The sequence below is a fragment of the Channa argus genome, unplaced genomic scaffold, assembly GCF_033026475.1.
Source record: "Channa argus isolate prfri unplaced genomic scaffold, Channa argus male v1.0 Contig156, whole genome shotgun sequence".
NCBI classification, from domain to species: domain Eukaryota; kingdom Metazoa; phylum Chordata; class Actinopteri; order Anabantiformes; family Channidae; genus Channa; species Channa argus.
In genome coordinates this window covers 17,824-37,140 of record NW_027125375.1, presented here as the reverse complement: position 1 = coordinate 37,140, position 19,317 = coordinate 17,824, and the positions used below count along the sequence as shown (strand labels likewise).

At 45.6% G+C, this 19,317-nt stretch overlaps 10 non-coding genes across 10 annotated transcripts; all 10 read left to right on the top strand.

Moving 5' to 3' along the window:
• The first annotated feature begins 486 nt into the window (after positions 1-486).
• trnad-guc (transfer RNA aspartic acid (anticodon GUC)) lies at positions 487-558 on the top strand. The gene has a single exon. It is a non-coding gene; the product is annotated as a tRNA-Asp (tRNA).
• Positions 559-669: 111 nt separating this feature from the next.
• Positions 670-742, top strand: trnaf-gaa (transfer RNA phenylalanine (anticodon GAA)). The gene has a single exon. It is a non-coding gene; the product is annotated as a tRNA-Phe (tRNA).
• Positions 743-5,779: 5,037 nt separating this feature from the next.
• On the top strand, positions 5,780-5,851 carry trnad-guc (transfer RNA aspartic acid (anticodon GUC)). Its single transcript has one exon. It is a non-coding gene; the product is annotated as a tRNA-Asp (tRNA).
• Positions 5,852-9,880: 4,029 nt separating this feature from the next.
• Positions 9,881-9,952, top strand: trnad-guc (transfer RNA aspartic acid (anticodon GUC)). Its single transcript has one exon. It is a non-coding gene; the product is annotated as a tRNA-Asp (tRNA).
• Positions 9,953-10,063: 111 nt separating this feature from the next.
• On the top strand, positions 10,064-10,136 carry trnaf-gaa (transfer RNA phenylalanine (anticodon GAA)). The gene has a single exon. It is a non-coding gene; the product is annotated as a tRNA-Phe (tRNA).
• Positions 10,137-11,914: 1,778 nt separating this feature from the next.
• On the top strand, positions 11,915-11,986 carry trnad-guc (transfer RNA aspartic acid (anticodon GUC)). Its single transcript has one exon. It is a non-coding gene; the product is annotated as a tRNA-Asp (tRNA).
• A 111-nt stretch (positions 11,987-12,097) lies between these two features.
• Positions 12,098-12,170, top strand: trnaf-gaa (transfer RNA phenylalanine (anticodon GAA)). Its single transcript has one exon. It is a non-coding gene; the product is annotated as a tRNA-Phe (tRNA).
• Positions 12,171-14,560: 2,390 nt separating this feature from the next.
• trnad-guc (transfer RNA aspartic acid (anticodon GUC)) lies at positions 14,561-14,632 on the top strand. The gene has a single exon. It is a non-coding gene; the product is annotated as a tRNA-Asp (tRNA).
• A 2,576-nt stretch (positions 14,633-17,208) lies between these two features.
• Positions 17,209-17,280, top strand: trnad-guc (transfer RNA aspartic acid (anticodon GUC)). The gene has a single exon. It is a non-coding gene; the product is annotated as a tRNA-Asp (tRNA).
• Positions 17,281-17,391: 111 nt separating this feature from the next.
• Positions 17,392-17,464, top strand: trnaf-gaa (transfer RNA phenylalanine (anticodon GAA)). The gene has a single exon. It is a non-coding gene; the product is annotated as a tRNA-Phe (tRNA).
• The last annotated feature ends 1,853 nt before the right edge of the window (positions 17,465-19,317 follow it).

The following is a 19,317-nucleotide window of genomic DNA, read 5'->3' as shown; positions in this document are numbered from 1 at the left end:
CTACACCAGGGGCATGGCCGGGGGCAGTGCTGTTCCAGTCCTCGTTAGTATAGTGGACAGTATCTCCGCCTGTTGTAATTGACATCCTAGGGCTGCTGCTGCAAGTGCAGCTATTTTTCAAGGGAGAAAGTCTCTATTTCGATTAATAGTATGTGGTGGCTTTGTCCAAACTGAGGCTGTTTAGAAATTGGTTCTTAACTTTCTTCTGTAGTCTCGCATAACCCTTTTCGATTTCTTTGACCAATTTGCACTTGCTGCTTCCCTTTTCGATTTCTTTGACCAATTTGCACATGCTGTTTGCCATATCGCGTGCACCAAGAAGAGGGCATGCAATTGCAGGAAAGGAACTCCTCAACAGGTACTCAAAACTGAAATTGAACGACGACCATTGCAACTTTAGCCAGTAATGGTCCGCTCAGTCAAAGGCACACAGCCTTTGTCCAGCGACTACTCTGGCGTGACTGCAAACGAGCAGTGCTTTTCCAGTCCTCGTTAGTATAGTGGACAGTATCTCCGCCTGTCACGCGGAAGACCGGGGTTCGATTCCCCGACGGGGAGAGTCTTTTTGCCTTTGTCCCGGACAGTTGAAATTTCCCGCAATAAGTCTTCGGCTTGGTTGAGGAGGCTTGCATTTCCAAATGATGGCCAGAAGAAGTCATCGGGTGTTGTGCCAAAGTAGCTCAGTTGGGAGAGCGTTAGACTGAAGATCTAAAGGTCCCTGGTTCGATCCCGGGCTTTGGCATTACACCACCTCTGTCTTGCGTACGATGCCAAGAGTCCCCTAACCCTTTGTTTTTGTACTTAAGACGGTTTGGAAGGTAGTCTCTATGTGTGCCATTCTGTGATTTCAGGTTGTTTTACGGAGCAAGCATGTGTAAGAACTTAGTCAACCCACTGACACAGCTTGAGTGTAAATGTCATCTTAAAATAACAACAATTGTGTTTCTGCCTGATTTCAGGCCAGGGACCTTTCACGTGTGAGGCAAACTTGATAACCGCTACACCACAGATACCGGCGACTTTGACGAGCTACTTCAGAGCGTAGGCAAAAGCAGGCTTTCACATTCAGGCCCGTAGGTAACGTTCCTTTTCAAATGCAGATTGCCGGAGAACGTAGGGGCGTAATTTGACAAGTGATGCATTTTTGTCCAACCTTGAGCGATTAAAAGTAATGGCATCAGAACAGCGTAACTACACCAGGGGCATGGCCGGGCCCAGTGCTGTTCCAGTCCTCGTTAGTATAGTGGACAGGATCTCCGCCTGTTGTAATTGACATCCTAGGGCTGCTGCTGCAAGTGCAGCTATTTTTCATTGGAGAAAGTCTCTATTTCGATTAATAGTATGTGGTGGCTTTGTCCAAACTGAGGCTGTTTAGAAATTGGTTCTTAATTTTCTCTGTAGTCTCGCATAACCCTTTTCAATTTCTTTGACCAATTTGCACATGCTGTTTGCCATATCGCGTGCACCAAGAAGAGGGCATGCAATTGCAGGAAAGGAACTCCTCAACAGGTAACTCAAAACTGAAATTGAACGACGACCATTGCAAGCATGTGTAAGTACTTAGTCAACCCACTGACACAGCTTGAGTGTGAATGTCATCTTAAAATAAAAACAATTGTGTTTCTGCCTGGTTTCAGGCCAGGGACCTTTCACGTGTGAGGCGAACTTGATAACCGCTACACCACAGAAATCGGCGACTTTGACGAGCTACTTCAGAGCGTAGCTTCCCAGCAAGAAGAATACCACGGTCGTGGAAGTTTACTCCTCAGGGGTTTTGGGATGAAAGGATCTTTATCGAACTTTGTAGTACTAAAACCAAAAGTGTTGCCTTTCTAATTGTTAGAGCTGAGACAACCCCTTTTACAAGGCAATCCACCCAGACTGACTGTGCACATGATAATGGATAGCAAAAGGGTTTCTGCCTGATTTCGAACGAGGGACCTTTATGCATGTTAGGCCAAGGTGATATCCACTACACTACAGAATTTAGCCACGTAGGGTATTACTTTCAGAGGGTAGCATCTAACCACAAAGCGACACATTATCGTGCAAGGTCGACTCTAAGGGGCTTTCCAAAATCCTAGTGCACAATAGGTACTTTCTCAGCTTAATGGGGACCATGCTCATATGTGGAGGCTGATCGGTCCAATGCTAAGCCAGTGTAGCGTGGAGAGGGGATTGAAGCTGTGGTAATTGACATCCTAGGGCTGCTTCTTCAGTGCAGCTGTTTTTCATGGGAGAAACAAAGGCTGTTTAGAAATTGGTTCTTAACAATCTTCTGTAGTCTCGCAAAACCCTTTTTGATTTCTTTGACCAATTTGCACATGCTGTTTGCCATATCGCGTCCAACAAGAAGAGGGCGCGCAATTGTAGTCAACAGATACTCAAAACTGAAATTGAATAACGACCATTGCAACTTTAACCAGTAATCGTCCGCTCTGTCAAAGACACAGCCTTTTTTCGGCGACTACTCTGGAGTGACTGCAAAAGATCTAACAGGCAAAAGCAGGTTTTCACATTCAGGCCCGTAGGTAACGTTCCTTTTCAAATGCAGATTGACGGAGAACGTAGGAGCGTAATTTGACAATTGATTCATTTTTGTCCAACCTTGAGCGAGTAAAAGTAATGGCATCAGAACGGCGTAACTACACCAGGGGCATGGCCGGGGGCAGTGCTGTTCCAGTCCTCGTTAGTATAGTGGACAGTATCTCCGCCTGTTGTAATTGACATCCTAGGGCTGCTGCTGCAAGTGCAGCTATTTTTCATGGGAGAAAGTCTCTATTTCCATTAATAGTATGTGGTGGCTTTGTCCAAACTGAGGCTGTTTAGAAATTGGTTCTTAACTTTCTTCTGTAGTCTCGCATAACCCTTTTCGATTTCTTTGACCAATTTGCACTTGCTGCTTGCCCTTTTCGATTTCTTTGACCAATTTGCACATCATGTTTGCCATATCGCGTGCACCAAGAAGAGGGCATGCAATTGCAGGAAAGGAACTCCTCAACAGGTACTCACAACTGAAATTGAACGACGACCATTGCAACTTTAGCCAGTAATGGTCCGCTCAGTCAAAGGCACACAGCCTTTGTCCAGCGACTACTCTGGCGTGACTGCAAACGAGCAGTGCTTTTCCAGTCCTCGTTAGTATAGTGGACAGTATCTCCGCCTGTCACGCGGAAGACCGGGTTCGATTCCCTGACGGGGAGAGTCTTTTTGCCTTTGTCCCGGACCGTTGAAATTTCCCGCAATACGTCTTCGGCTTGGTTGAGGAGGCTTGCATTTGCAAATGATGGCCAAAAGAAGTCATCGGTTGTTGTGCCGAAATAGCTCAGTTGGGAGAGCGTTAGACTGAAGATCTAAAGGTCCCCTGGTTTGATCCCGGGTTTTGGCATTACACCACCTCTGTCTTGCGTACGATGCGAAGAGTCCCGTAACCTTTTGTTTTTGTACTTAAGACGGTTTGGAAGGTAGTCTCTATGTGTGCCATTCTGTGATTTCAGGTTGTTTTACGGAGCAAGCATGTGTAAGAACTTAGTCAACCCACTGACACAGCTTGAGAGTAAATGTCATCTTAAAATAACAACAATTGTGTTTCTGCCTGATTTCAGGCCAGGGACCTTTCACGTGCGAGGCGAACTTGATAACCGCTACACCACAGATACCGGCGACTTTGACGAGCTACTTCAGAGCGTAGGCAAAAGCAGGCTTTCACATTCAGGCCCGTAGGTAATGTTCCTTTTCAAATGCAGATTGCCGGAGAACGTAGGGGCGTAATTTGACAAGTGATGCATTTTTGTCCAACCTTGAGCGATTAAAAGTAATGGCATCAGAACAGCGTAAGTACACCAGGGGCATGGCCGGGGCCAGTGCTGTTCCAGTCCTCGTTAGTATAGTGGACAGGATCTCCGCCTGTTGTAATTGACATCCTAGGGCTGCTGCTGCAAGTGCAGCTATTTTTCATTGGAGAAAGTCTCTATTTCGATTAATAGTATGTGGTGGCTTTGTCCAAACTGAGGCTGTTTAGAAATTGGTTCTTAACTTTCTTCTGTAGTCTCGCATAACCCTTTTCGATTTCTTTGACCAATTTGCACATGCTGTTTGCCATATCGCGTGCACCAAGAAGAGGGCATGCAATTGCAGGAAAGGAACTCCTCAACAGGTAACTCAAAACTGAAATTGAACGACGACCATTGCAAGCATGTGTAAGAACTTAGTCAACCCACTGACACAGCTTGAGTGTGAATGTCATCTTAAAATAACAACAATTGTGTTTCTGCCTGGTTTCAGGCCAGGGACCTTTCACGTGTGAGGCGAACTTGATAACCGCTACACCACAGAAATCGGCGACTTTGACGAGCTACTTCAGAGCGTAGCTTCCCAGCAAGAAGAATACCACGGTCGTGGAAGTTTACTCCTCAGGGGTTTTGGGATGAAAGGATCTTTATCGAACTTTGTAGTACTAAAACCAAAAGTGTTGCCTTTCTAATTGTTAGAGCTGAGACAACCCCTTTTACAAGGCAATCCACCCAGACTGACTGTGCACATGATAATGGATAGCAAAAGGGTTTCTGCCTGATTTCGAACGAGGGACCTTTATGCATGTTAGGCCAAGGTGATATCCACTACACTACAGAATTTAGCCACGTAGGGTATTACTTTCAGAGGGTAGCATCTAACCACAAAGCGACACATTATCGTGCAAGGTCGACTCTAAGGGGCTTTCCAAAATCCTAGTGCACAATAGGTACTTTGTCAGCTTAATGGGGACCATGCTCATATGTGGAGGCTGATCGGTCCAATGCTAAGCCAGTGTAGCGTGGAGAGGGGATTGAAGCTGTGGTAATTGACATCCTAGGGGTGCTGCTTCAGTGCAGCTGTTTTTCATGGGAGAAACAAAGGCTGTTTAGAAATTGGTTCTTAACAATCTTCTGTAGTCTCGCAAAACCCTTTTTGATTTCTTTGACCAATTTGCACATGCTGTTTGCCATATTGCGTCCAACAAGAAGAGGGCGCGCAATTGTAGTCAACAGATACTCAAAACTGAAATTGAATAACGACCATTGCAACTTTAGCCAGTAATCGTCCGCTCTGTCAAAGACACAGCCTTTTTTCGGCGACTACTCTGGAGTGACTGCAAAAGATCTAACAGGCAAAAGCAAGTTTTCACATTCAGGCCCGTAGGTAACGTTCCTTTTCAAATGCAGATTGACGGAGAACGTAGGAGCGTAATTGGACAATTGATTCATTTTTGTCCAACCTTGAGCGAGTAAAAGTAATGGCATCAGAACGGCGTAACTACACCAGGGGCATGGCCGGGGGCAGTGCTGTTCCAGTCCTCGTTAGTATAGTGGACAGTATCTCCGCCTGTTGTAATTGACATCCTAGGGCTGCTGCTGCAAGTGCAGCTATTTTTCATGGGAGAAAGTCTCTATTTCGATTAATAGTATGTGGTGGCTTTGTCCAAACTGAGGCTGTTTAGAAATTGGTTCTTAACTTTCTTCTGTAGTCTCGCATAACCCTTTCCGATTTCTTTGACCAATTTGCACTTGCTGCTTGCCCTTTTCGATTTCTTTGACCAATTTGCACATGCTGTTTGCCATATCGCGTGCACCAAGAAGAGGGCATGCAATTGCAGGAAAGGAACTCCTCAACAGGTACTCAAAACTGAAATTGAACGACGACCATTGCAACTTTAGCCAGTAATGGTCCGCTCAGTCAAAGGCACACAGCCTTTGTCCAGCGACTACTCTGGCGTGACTGCAAACGAGCAGTGCTTTTCCAGTCCTCGTTAGTATAGTGGACAGTATCTCCGCTTGTCACGCGGAAGACCGGGGTTCGATTCCCCGACGGGGAGAGTCTTTTTGCCTTTGTCCCGGACAGTTGAAATTTCCCGCAATAAGTCTTCGGCTTGGTTGAGGAGGCTTGCATTTCCAAATGATGGCCAGAAGAAGTCATCGGGTGTTGTGCCAAAGTAGCTCAGTTGGGAGAGCGATAGACTGAAGATCTAAAGGTCCCTGGTTCGATCCCGGGCTTTGGCATTACACCACCTCTGTCTTGCGTACGATGCCAAGAGTCCCCTAACCTTTTGTTTTTGTACTTAAGACGGTTTGGAAGGTAGTCTCTATGTGTGCCATTCTGTGATTTCAGGTTGTTTTACGGAGCAAGCATGTGTAAGAACTTAGTCAACCCACTGACACAGCTTGAGTGTAAATGTCATCTTAAAATAACATCAATTGTGTTTCTGCCTGATTTCAGGCCAGGGACCTTTCACGTGTGAGGCAAACTTGATAACCGCTACACCACAGATACCGGCGACTTTGACGAGCTACTTCAGAGCGTAGGCAAAAGCAGGCTTTCACATTCAGGCCCGTAGGTAACGTTCCTTTTCAAATGCAGATTGCCGGAGAACGTAGGGGCGTAATTTGACAAGTGATGCATTTTTGTCCAACCTTGAGCGATTAAAAGTAATGGCATCAGAACAGCGTAACTACACCAGGGGCATGGCCGGGCCCAGTGCTGTTCCAGTCCTTGTTAGTATAGTGGACAGGATCTCCGCCTGTTGTAATTGACATCCTAGGGCTGCTGCTGCAAGTGCAGCTATTTTTCATTGGAGAAAGTCTCTATTTCGATTAATAGTATGTGGTGGCTTTGTCCAAACTGAGGCTGTTTAGAAATTGGTTCTTAATTTTCTCTGTAGTCTCGCATAACCCTTTTCAATTTCTTTGACCAATTTGCACATGCTGTTTGCCATATCGCGTGCACCAAGAAGAGGGCATGCAATTGCAGGAAAGGAACTCCTCAACAGGTAACTCAAAACTGAAATTGAACGACGACCATTGCAAGCATGTGTAAGTACTTAGTCAACCCACTGACACAGCTTGAGTGTGAATGTCATCTTAAAATAAAAACAATTGTGTTTCTGCCTGGTTTCAGGCCAGGGACCTTTCACGTGTGAGGCGAACTTGATAACCGCTACACCACAGAAATCGGCGACTTTGACGAGCTACTTCAGAGCGTAGCTTCCCAGCAAGAAGAATACCACGGTCGTGGAAGTTTACTCCTCAGGGGTTTTGGGATGAAAGGATCTTTATCGAACTTTGTAGTACTAAAACCAAAAGTGTTGCCTTTCTAATTGTTAGAGCTGAGACAACCCCTTTTACAAGGCAATCCACCCAGACTGACTGTGCACATGATAATGGATAGCAAAAGGGTTTCTGCCTGATTTCGAACGAGGGACCTTTATGCATGTTAGGCCAAGGTGATATCCACTACACTACAGAATTTAGCCACGTAGGGTATTACTTTCAGAGGGTAGCATCTAACCACAAAGCGACACATTATCGTGCAAGGTCCACTCTAAGGGGCTTTCCAAAATCCTAGTGCACAATAGGTACTTTCTCAGCTTAATGGGGACCATGCTCATATGTGGAGGCTGATCGGTCCAATGCTAAGCCAGTGTAGCGTGGAGAGGGGATTGAAGCTGTGGTAATTGACATCCTAGGGCTGCTTCTTCAGTGCAGCTGTTTTTCATGGGAGAAACAAAGGCTGTTTAGAAATTGGTTCTTAACAATCTTCTGTAGTCTCGCAAAACCCTTTTTGATTTCTTTGACCAATTTGCACATGCTGTTTGCCATATCGCGTCCAACAAGAAGAGGGCGCGCAATTGTAGTCAACAGATACTCAAAACTGAAATTGAATAACGACCATTGCAACTTTAACCAGTAATCGTCCGCTCTGTCAAAGACACAGCCTTTTTTCGGCGACTACTCTGGAGTGACTGCAAAAGATCTAACAGGCAAAAGCAGGTTTTCACATTCAGGCCCGTAGGTAACGTTCCTTTTCAAATGCAGATTGACGGAGAACGTAGGAGCGTAATTTGACAATTGATTCATTTTTGTCCAACCTTGAGCGAGTAAAAGTAATGGCATCAGAACGGCGTAACTACACCAGGGGCATGGCCGGGGGCAGTGCTGTTCCAGTCCTCGTTAGTATAGTGGACAGTATCTCCGCCTGTTGTAATTGACATCCTAGGGCTGCTGCTGCAAGTGCAGCTATTTTTCATGGGAGAAAGTCTCTATTTCCATTAATAGTATGTGGTGGCTTTGTCCAAACTGAGGCTGTTTAGAAATTGGTTCTTAACTTTCTTCTGTAGTCTCGCATAACCCTTTTCGATTTCTTTGACCAATTTGCACTTGCTGCTTGCCCTTTTCGATTTCTTTGACCAATTTGCACATCCTGTTTGCCATATCGCGTGCACCAAGAAGAGGGCATGCAATTGCAGGAAAGGAACTCCTCAACAGGTAACTCAAAACTGAAATTGAACGACGACCATTGCAAGCATGTGTAAGTACTTAGTCAACCCACTGACACAGCTTGAGTGTGAATGTCATCTTAAAATAACAACAATTGTGTTTCTGCCTGGTTTCAGGCCAGGGACCTTTCACGTGTGAGGCGAACTTGATAACCGCTACACCACAGAAATCGGCGACTTTGACGAGCTACTTCAGAGCGTAGCTTCCCAGCAAGAAGAATACCACGGTCGTGGAAGTTTACTCCTCAGGGGTTTTGGGATGAAAGGATCTTTATCGAACTTTGTAGTACTAAAACCAAAAGTGTTGCCTTTCTAATTGTTAGAGCTGAGACAACCCCTTTTACAAGGCAATCCACCCAGACTGACTGTGCACATGATAATGGATAGCAAAAGGGTTTCTGCCTGATTTCGAACGAGGGACCTTTATGCATGTTAGGCCAAGGTGATATCCACTACACTACAGAATTTAGCCACGTAGGGTATTACTTTCAGAGGGTAGCATCTAACCACAAAGCGACACATTATCGTGCAAGGTCGACTCTAAGGGGCTTTCCAAAATCCTAGTGCACAATAGGTACTTTCTCAGCTTAATGGGGACCATGCTCATATGTGGAGGCTGATCGGTCCAATGCTAAGCCAGTGTAGCGTGGAGAGGGGATTGAAGCTGTGGTAATTGACATCCTAGGGCTGCTTCTTCAGTGCAGCTGTTTTTCATGGGAGAAACAAAGGCTGTTTAGAAATTGGTTCTTAACAATCTTCTGTAGTCTCGCAAAACCCTTTTTGATTTCTTTGACCAATTTGCACATGCTGTTTGCCATATCGCGTCCAACAAGAAGAGGGCGCGCAATTGTAGTCAACAGATACTCAAAACTGAAATTGAATAACGACCATTGCAACTTTAACCAGTAATCGTCCGCTCTGTCAAAGACACAGCCTTTTTTCGGCGACTACTCTGGAGTGACTGCAAAAGATCTAACAGGCAAAAGCAGGTTTTCACATTCAGGCCCGTAGGTAACGTTCCTTTTCAAATGCAGATTGACGGAGAACGTAGGAGCGTAATTTGACAATTGATTCATTTTTGTCCAACCTTGAGCGAGTAAAAGTAATGGCATCAGAACGGCGTAACTACACCAGGGGCATGGCCGGGGGCAGTGCTGTTCCAGTCCTCGTTAGTATAGTGGACAGTATCTCCGCCTGTTGTAATTGACATCCTAGGGCTGCTGCTGCAAGTGCAGCTATTTTTCATGGGAGAAAGTCTCTATTTCGATTAATAGTATGTGGTGGCTTTGTCCAAACTGAGGCTGTTTAGAAATTGGTTCTTAACTTTCTTCTGTAGTCTCGCATAACCCTTTTCGATTTCTTTTACCAATTTGCACATGCTGTTTGCCATATCGCGTGCACCAAGAAGAGGGCATGCAATTGCAGGAAAGGAACTCCTCAACAGGTACTCAAAACTGAAATTGAACGACGACCATTGCAACTTTAGCCAGTAATGGTCCGCTCAGTCAGAGGCACACAGCCTTTGTCCAGCGACTACTCTGGCGTGACTGCAAACGAGCAGTGCTTTTCCAGTCCTCGTTAGTATAGTGGACAGTATCTCCGCCTGTCACGCGGAAGACCGGGGTTCGATTCCCCGACGGGGAGAGTCTTTTTGCCTTTGTCCCGGACAGTTGAAATTTCCCGCAATACGTCTTCGCCTTGGTTGACGAGGCTTGCATTTCCAAATGATGGCCAGAAGAAGTCATCGGGTGTTGTGCCAAAATAGCTCAGTTGGGAGAGCGTTAGACTGAAGATCTAAAGGTCCCTGGTTCGATCCCGGGCTTCGGCATTACACCACCTCTGTCTTGCGTACGATGCCAAGAGTCCCCTAACCTTTTGTTTTTGTACTTAAGACGGTTTGGAAGGTAGTCTCTATGTGTGCCATTCTGTGATTTCAGGTTGTTTTACTGAGCAAGCATGTGTAAGAACTTAGTCAACCCACTGACACAGCTTGAGTGTAAATGTCATCTTAAAATAACAACAATTGTGTTTCTGCCTGATTTCAGGCCAGGGACCTTTCACGTGTGAGGCAAACTTGATAACCGCTACACCACAGATACCGGCGACTTTGACGAGCTACTTCAGAGCGTAGGCAAAAGCAGGCTTTCACATTCAGGCCCGTAGGTAACGTTCCTTTTCAAATGCAGATTGCCGGAGAACGTAGGGGCGTAATTTGACAAGTGATGCATTTTTGTCCAACCTTGAGCGATTAAAAGTAATGGCATCAGAACAGCGTAACTACACCAGGGGCATGGCCGGGCCCAGTGCTGTTCCAGTCCTCGTTAGTATAGTGGACAGGATCTCCGCCTGTTGTAATTGACATCCTAGGGCTGCTGCTGCAAGTGCAGCTATTTTTCATTGGAGAAAGTCTCTATTTCGATTAATAGTATGTGGTGGCTTTGTCCAAACTGAGGCTGTTTAGAAATTGGTTCTTAATTTTCTCTGTAGTCTCGCATAACCCTTTTCAATTTCTTTGACCAATTTGCACATGCTGTTTGCCATATCGCGTGCACCAAGAAGAGGGCATGCAATTGCAGGAAAGGAACTCCTCAACAGGTAACTCAAAACTGAAATTGAACGACGACCATTGCAAGCATGTGTAAGTACTTAGTCAACCCACTGACACAGCTTGAGTGTGAATGTCATCTTAAAATAACAACAATTGTGTTTCTGCCTGGTTTCAGGCCAGGGACCTTTCACGTGTGAGGCGAACTTGATAACCGCTACACCACAGAAATCGGCGACTTTGACGAGCTACTTCAGAGCGTAGCTTCCCAGCAAGAAGAATACCACGGTCGTGGAAGTTTACTCCTCAGGGGTTTTGGGATGAAAGGATCTTTATCGAACTTTGTAGTACTAAAACCAAAAGTGTTGCCTTTCTAATTGTTAGAGCTGAGACAACCCCTTTTACAAGGCAATCCACCCAGACTGACTGTGCACATGATAATGGATAGCAAAAGGGTTTCTGCCTGATTTCGAACGAGGGACCTTTATGCATGTTAGGCCAAGGTGATATCCACTACACTACAGAATTTAGCCACGTAGGGTATTACTTTCAGAGGGTAGCATCTAACCACAAAGCGACACATTATCGTGCTAGGTCGACTCTAAGGGGCTTTCCAAAATCCTAGTGCACAATAGGTACTTTCTCAGCTTAATGGGGACCATGCTCATATGTGGAGGCTGATCGGTCCAATGCTAAGCCAGTGTAGCGTGGAGAGGGGATTGAAGCTGTGGTAATTGACATCCTAGGGCTGCTTCTTCAGTGCAGCTGTTTTTCATGGGAGAAACAAAGGCTGTTTAGAAATTGGTTTTTAACAATCTTCTGTAGTCTCGCAAAACCCTTTTTGATTTCTTTGACCAATTTGCACATGCTGTTTGCCATATCGCGTGCACCAAGAAGAGGGCATGCAATTGCAGGAAAGGAACTCCTCAACAGGTACTCAAAACTGAAATTGAACGACGACCATTGCAACTTTAGCCAGTAATGGTCCGCTCAGTCAGAGGCACACAGCCTTTGTCCAGCGACTACTCTGGCGTGACTGCAAACGAGCAGTGCTTTTCCAGTCCTCGTTAGTATAGTGGACAGTATCTCCGCCTGTCACGCGGAAGACCGGGGTTCGATTCCCCGACGGGGAGAGTCTTTTTGCCTTTGTCCCGGACAGTTGAAATTTCCCGCAATACGTCTTCGGCTTGGTTGAGGAGGCTTGCATTTCCAAATGATGGCCAGAAGAAGTCATCGGGTGTTGTGCCAAAATAGCTCAGTTGGGAGAGCGTTAGACTGAAGATCTAAAGGTCCCTGGTTCGATCCCGGGCTTCGGCATTACACCACCTCTGTCTTGCGTACGATGCCAAGAGTCCCCTAACCTTTTGTTTTTGTACTTAAGACGGTTTGGAAGGTAGTCTCTATGTGTGCCATTCTGTGATTTCAGGTTGTTTTACGGAGCAAGCATGTGTAAGAACTTAGTCAACCCACTGACACAGCTTGAGTGTAAATGTCATCTTAAAATAACAACAATTGTGTTTCTGCCTGATTTCAGGCCAGGGACCTTTCACGTGTGAGGCAAACTTGATAACCGCTACACCACAGATACCGGCGACTTTGACGAGCTACTTCAGAGCGTAGGCAAAAGCAGGCTTTCACATTCAGGCCCGTAGGTAACGTTCCTTTTCAAATGCAGATTGCCGGAGAACGTAGGGGCGTAATTTGACAAGTGATGCATTTTTGTCCAACCTTGAGCGATTAAAAGTAATGGCATCAGAACAGCGTAACTACACCAGGGGCATGGCCGGGCCCAGTGCTGTTCCAGTCCTCGTTAGTATAGTGGACAGGATCTCCGCCTGTTGTAATTGACATCCTAGGGCTGCTGCTGCAAGTGCAGCTATTTTTCATTGGAGAAAGTCTCTATTTCGATTAATAGTATGTGGTGGCTTTGTCCAAACTGAGGCTGTTTAGAAATTGGTTCTTAATTTTCTCTGTAGTCTCGCATAACCCTTTTCAATTTCTTTGACCAATTTGCACATGCTGTTTGCCATATCGCGTGCACCAAGAAGAGGGCATGCAATTGCAGGAAAGGAACTCCTCAACAGCTAACTCAAAACTGAAATTGAACGACGACCATTGCAAGCATGTGTAAGAACTTAGTCAACCCACTGACACAGCTTGAGTGTGAATGTCATCTTAAAATAACAACAATTGTGTTTCTGCCTGGTTTCAGGCCAGGGACCTTTCACGTGTGAGGCGAACTTGATAACCGCTACACCACAGAAATCGGCGACTTTGACGAGCTACTTCAGAGCGTAGCTTCCCAGCAAGAAGAATACCACGGTCGTGGAAGTTTACTCCTCAGGGGTTTTGGATTGAAAGGATCTTTATCGAACTTTGTAGTACTAAAACCAAAAGTGTTGCCTTTCTAATTGTTAGAGCTGAGACAACCCCTTTTACAAGGCAATCCACCCAGACTGACTGTGCACATGATAATGGATAGCAAAAGGGTTTCTGCCTGATTTCGAACGAGGGACCTTTATGCATGTTAGGCCAAGGTGATATCCACTACACTACAGAATTTAGCCACGTAGGGTATTACTTTCAGAGGGTAGCATCTAACCACAAAGCGACACATTATCGTGCAAGGTCGACTCTAAGGGGCTTTCCAAAATCCTAGTGCACAATAGGTACTTTCTCAGCTTAATGGGGACCATGCTCATATGTGGAGGCTGATCGGTCCAATGCTAAGCCAGTGTAGCGTGGAGAGGGGATTGAAGCTGTGGTAATTGACATCCTAGGGCTGCTTCTTCAGTGCAGCTGTTTTTCATGGGAGAAACAAAGGCTGTTTAGAAATTGGTTCTTAACAATCTTCTGTAGTCTCGCAAAACCCTTTTTGATTTCTTTGACCAATTTGCACATGCTGTTTGCCATATCGCGTCCAACAAGAAGAGGGCGCGCAATTGTAGTCAACAGATACTCAAAACTGAAATTGAATAACGACCATTGCAACTTTAACCAGTAATCGTCCACTCTGTCAAAGACACAGCCTTTTTTCGGCGACTACTCTGGAGTGACTGCAAAAGATCTAACAGGCAAAAGCAGGTTTTCACATTCAGGCCCGTAGGTAACGTTCCTTTTCAAATGCAGATTGACGGAGAACGTAGGAGCGTAATTTGACAATTGATTCATTTTTGTCCAACCTTGAGCGATTAAAAGTAATGGCATCAGAACGGCGTAACTACACCAGGGGCATGGCCGGGGGCAGTGCTGTTCCAGTCCTCGTTAGTATAGTGGACAGGATCTCCGCCTGTTGTAATTGACATCCTAGGGCTGCTACTGCAAGTGCAGCTATTTTTCATGGGAGAAAGTCTCTATTTCGATTAATAGTATGTGGTGGCTTTGTCCAAACTGAGGCTGTTTAGAAATTGGTTCTTAACTTTCTTCTGTAGTCTCGCATAATCCTTTTCGATTTCTTTGACCAATTTGCACTTGCTGCTTGCCCTTTTCGATTTCTTTGACCAATTTGCACATGCTGTTTGCCATATCGCGTGCACCAAGAAGAGGGCATGCAATTGCAGGAAAGGAACTCCTCAACAGGTACTCACAACTGAAATTGAACGACGACCATTGCAACTTTAGCCAGTAATGGTCCGCTCAGTCAAAGGCACACAGCCTTTGTCCAGCGACTACTCTGGCGTGACTGCAAACGAGCAGTGCTTTTCCAGTCCTCGTTAGTATAGTGGACAGTATCTCCGCCTGTCACGCGGAAGACCGGGGTTCGATTCCCTGACGGGGAGAGTCTTTTTGCCTTTGTCCCGGACAGTTGAAATTTCCCGCAATACGTCTTCGGCTTGGTTGAGGAGGCTTGCATTTGCAAATGATGGCCAAAAGAAGTCATCGGTTGTTGTGCCGAAATAGCTCAGTTGGGAGAGCGTTAGACTGAAGATCTAAAGGTCCCCTGGTTTGATCCGGGGTTTCGGCATTACACCACCTCTGTCTTGCGTACGATGCCAAGAGTCCCGTAACCTTTTGTTTTTGTACTTAAGACGGTTTGGAAGGTAGTCTCTATGTGTGCCATTCTGTGATTTCAGGTTGTTTTACGGAGCAAGCATGTGTAAGAACTTAGTCAACCCACTGACACAGCTTGAGAGTAAATGTCATCTTAAAATAACAACAATTGTGTTTCTGCCTGATTTCAGGCCAGGGACCTTTCACGTGCGAGGCGAACTTGATAACCGCTACACCACAGATACCGGCGACTTTGACGAGCTACTTCAGAGCGTAGGCAAAAGCAGGCTTTCACATTCAGGCCCGTAGGTAACGTTCCTTTTCAAATGCAGATTGCCGGAGAACGTAGGGGCGTAATTTGACAAGTGATGCATTTTTGTCCAACCTTGAGCGATTAAAAGTAATGGCATCAGAACAGCGTAAGTACACCAGGGGCATGGCCGGGGCCAGTGCTGTTCCAGTCCTCGTTAGTATAGTGGACAGGATCTCCGCCTGTTGTAATTGACATCCTAGGGCTGCTGCTGCAAGTGCAGCTATTTTTCATTGGAGAAAGTCTCTATTTCGATTAATAGTATGTGGTGGCTTTGTCCAAACTGAGGCTGTTTAGAAATTGGTTCTTAACTTTCTTCTGTAGTCTCGCATAACCCTTTTCGATTTCTTTGACCAATTTGCACATGCTGTTTGCCATATCGCGTGCACCAAGAAGAGGGCATGCAATTGCAGGAAAGGAACTCCTCAACAGGTAACTCAAAACTGAAATTGAACGACGACCATTGCAAGCATGTGTAAGAACTTAGTCAACCCACTGACACAGCTTGAGTGTGAATGTCATCTTAAAATAACAACAATTGTGTTTCTGCCTGGTTTCAGGCCAGGGACCTTTCACGTGTGAGGCGAACTTGATAACCGCTACACCACAGAAATCGGCGACTTTGACGAGCTACTTCAGAGCGTAGCTTCCCAGCAAGAAGAATACCACGGTCGTGGAAGTTTACTCCTCAGGGGTTTTGGGATGAAAGGATCTTTATCGAACTTTGTAGTACTAAAACCAAAAGTGTTGCCTTTCTAATTGTTAGAGCTGAGACAACCCCTTTTACAAGGCAATCCACCCAGACTGACTGTGCACATGATAATGGATAGCAAAAGGGTTTCTGCCTGATTTCGAACGAGGGACCTTTATGCATGTTAGGCCAAGGTGATATCCACTACACTACAGAATTTAGCCACGTAGGGTATTACTTTCAGAGGGTAGCATCTAACCACAAAGCGACACATTATCGTGCAAGGTCGACTCTAAGGGGCTTTCCAAAATCCTAGTGCACAATAGGTACTTTCTCAGCTTAATGGGGACCATGCTCATATGTGGAGGCTGATCGGTCCAATGCTAAGCCAGTGTAGCGTGGAGAGGGGATTGAAGCTGTGGTAATTGACATCCTAGGGGTGCTGCTTCAGTGCAGCTGTTTTTCATGGGAGAAACAAAGGCTGTTTAGAAATTGGTTCTTAACAATCTTCTGTAGTCTCGCAAAACCCTTTTTGATTTCTTTGACCAATTTGCACATGCTGTTTGCCATATCGCGTCCAACAAGAAGAGGGCGCGCAATTGTAGTCAACAGATACTCAAAACTGAAATTGAATAACGACCATTGCAACTTTAGCCAGTAATCGTCCGCTCTGTCAAAGACACAGCCTTTTTTCGGCGACTACTCTGGAGTGACTGCAAAAGATCTAACAGGCAAAAGCAAGTTTTCACATTCAGGCCCGTAGGTAACGTTCCTTTTCAAATGCAGATTGACGGAGAACGTAGGAGCGTAATTGGACAATTGATTCATTTTTGTCCAACCTTGAGCGAGTAAAAGTAATGGCATCAGAACGGCGTAACTACACCAGGGGCATGGCCGGGGGCAGTGCTGTTCCAGTCCTCGTTAGTATAGTGGACAGTATCTCCGCCTTTTGTAATTGACATCCTAGGGCTGCTGCTGCAAGTGCAGCTATTTTTCATGGGAGAAAGTCTCTATTTCGATTAATAGTATGTGGTGGCTTTGTCCAAACTGAGGCTGTTTAGAAATTGGTTCTTAACTTTCTTCTGTAGTCTCGCATAACCCTTTTCGATTTCTTTGACCAATTTGCACTTGCTGCTTGCCCTTTTCGATTTCTTTGACCAATTTGCACATGCTGTTTGCCATATCGCGTGCACCAAGAAGAGGGCATGCAATTGCAGGAAAGGAACTCCTCAACAGGTACTCAAAACTGAAATTGAACGACGACCATTGCAACTTTAGCCAGTAATGGTCCGCTCAGTCAAAGGCACACAGCCTTTGTCCAGCGACTACTCTGGCGTGACTGCAAACGAGCAGTGCTTTTCCAGTCCTCGTTAGTATAGTGGACAGTATCTCCGCTTGTCACGCGGAAGACCGGGGTTCGATTCCCCGACGGGGAGAGTCTTTTTGCCTTTGTCCCTGTCAGTTGAAATTTCCCGCAATACGTCTTCGGCTTGGTTGAGGAGGCTTGCATTTCCAAATGATGGCCAGAAGAAGTCATCGGGTGTTGTGCCAAAATAGCTCAGTTGGGAGAGCGTTAGACTGAAGATCTAAAGGTCCCTGGTTCGATCCCGGGCTTCGGCATTACACCACCTCTGTCTTGCGTACGATGCCAAGAGTCCCCTAACCTTTTGTTTTTGTACTTAAGACGGTTTGGAAGGTAGTCTCTATGTGTGCCATTCTGTGATTTCAGGTTGTTTTACGGAGCAAGCATGTGTAAGAACTTAGTCAACCCACTGACACAGCTTGAGTGTAAATGTCATCTTAAAATAACAACAATTGTGTTTCTGCCTGATTTCAGGCCAGGGACCTTTCACGTGCGAGGCAAACTTGATAACCGCTACACCACAGATACCGGCGACTTTGACGAGCTACTTCAGAGCGTAGGCAAAAGCAGGCTTTCACATTCAGGCCTGTAGGTAACGTTCCTTTTCAAATGCAGATTGCCGGAGAACGTAGGGGCGTAATTTGACAAGTGATGCATTTTTGTCCAACCTTGAGCGATTAAAAGTAATGGCATCAGAACAGCGTAAGTACACCAGGGGCATGGCCGGGGCCAGTGCTGTTCCAGTCCTCGTTAGTATAGTGGACAGGATCTCCGCCTGTTGTAATTGACATCCTAGGGCTGCTGCTGCAAGTGCAGCTATTTTTCATTGGAGAAAGTCTCTATTTCGATTAATAGTATGTGGTGGCTTTGTCCAAACTGAGGCTGTTTAGAAATTGGTTCTTAATTTTCTCTGTAGTCTCGCATAACCCTTTTCAATTTCTTTGACCAATTTGCACATGCTGTTTGCCATATCGCGTGCACCAAGAAGAGGGCATGCAATTGCAGGAAAGGAACTCCTCAACAGGTAACTCAAAACTGAAATTGAACGACGACGACCATTAGTCAACCCACTGACACAGCTTGAGTGTGAATGTCATCTTAAAATAACAACAATTGTGTTTCTGCCTGGTTTCAGGCCAGGGACCTTTCACGTGTGAGGCGAACTTGATAACCGCTACACCACAGAAATCGGCGACTTTGACGAGCTACTTCAGAGCGTAGCTTCCCAGCAAGAAGAATACCACGGTCGTGGAAGTTTACTCCTCAGGGGTTTTGGGATGAAAGGATCTTTATCGAACTTTGTAGTACTAAAACCAAAAGTGTTGCCTTTCTAATTGTTAGAGCTGAGACAACCCCTTTTACAAGGCAATCCACCCAGACTGACTGTGCACATGATAATGGATAGCAAAAGGGTTTCTGCCTGATTTCGAACGAGGGACCTTTATGCATGTTAGGCCAAGGTGATATCCACTACACTACAGAATTTAGCCACGTAGGGTATTACTTTCAGAGGGTAGCATCTAACCACAAAGCGACACATTATCGTGCAAGGTCGACTCTAAGGGGCTTTCCAAAATCCTAGTGCACAATAGGTACTTTGTCAGCTTAATGGGGACCATGCTCATATGTGGAGGCTGATCGGTCCAATGCTAAGCCAGTGTAGCGTGGAGAGGGGATTGAAGCTGTGGTAATTGACATCCTAGGGGTGCTGCTTCAGTGCAGCTGTTTTTCATGGGAGAAACAAAGGCTGTTTAGAAATTGGTTCTTAACAATCTTCTGTAGTCTCGCAAAACCCTTTTTGATTTCTTTGACCAATTTGCACATGCTGTTTGCCATATCGCGTCCAACAAGAAGAGGGCGCGCAATTGTAGTCAACAGATACTCAAAACTGAAATTGAATAACGACCATTGCAACTTTAGCCAGTAATCGTCCGCTCTGTCAAAGACACAGCCTTTTTTCGGCGACTACTCTGGAGTGACTGCAAAAGATCTAACAGGCAAAAGCAAGTTTTCACATTCAGGCCCGTAGGTAACGTTCCTTTTCAAATGCAGATTGACGGAGAACGTAGGAGCGTAATTGGACAATTGATTCATTTTTGTCCAACCTTGA